Raw genomic sequence first — 797 nt, forward strand, 5'->3', positions numbered from 1 at the left:
AAAAAGCCCTGTGATCACGAGTTCGGGGCTCCATACCATCACCGTTGTGTCGGGGTGCGTTGGAGTCCCTGCTGGAGCTTGTCATAAAGACCCTTTTGTACTTGCATCGGTGTCGGCTCCTTGGCAGTCTCTGGGGACTCGCGAATCGGGCATAACAAGACCTTTGAGCAGATTATTTCTACACGCGTCCAAAGCCCTTCCCATGCACCAAGTGTGGAGGTTGACAAAACACTCTAAGGGGAGACATTAAAAACCAATGCTACCTAGGGGCGCCTGGGTGGCTTAGTCGGTTAAGCGTCCGACTTTCGCTTAGGTCATGATCTTGCGGTTCGTGGGTTCAAGCCCCGCGTCAGGCTCTGTGCTGACTGCCAGCTCAGAGCCTGGAGCCTGTTTCAGTCTGTGACTCCCTCTCTCTCTGAGCCTCCCCTGCTCACTCTGTCTCTCTCTCTCTACTAGAAATAAATATTTTTTTTAAATTAAAAAAAACCAATGCTACCTAAACACATCACTCAGTTGTGCACCTCTTTGACTCTGTATTCAAGGATTTGCCACCTTCAATCAGTTCTGTTTCAGTTAATGGCTCTGGGCACTCTTTGGTACTAGAAATTCTCAGATAGAAAATACAGTGTCCTCAAAGACAGTTGAATGCAACTGAAAATCACACCTCAAGAATGAGTTCGAGCTCTAGGTCATAGCAGGGAGTCCGTTTCAGTGCCACTGTGGATTACATATTCTCCACGTCTTCCCGAAGAGGGGGTGATGGAAGCTGTTCAGACAAAGACCGAAGACCGAGCATC

The sequence above is a fragment of the Hyaena hyaena genome, unplaced genomic scaffold (genome assembly GCF_003009895.1).
Source record: "Hyaena hyaena isolate Hyena2069 unplaced genomic scaffold, ASM300989v1 scaffold_2156, whole genome shotgun sequence".
Lineage (NCBI taxonomy): Eukaryota > Metazoa > Chordata > Mammalia > Carnivora > Hyaenidae > Hyaena > Hyaena hyaena.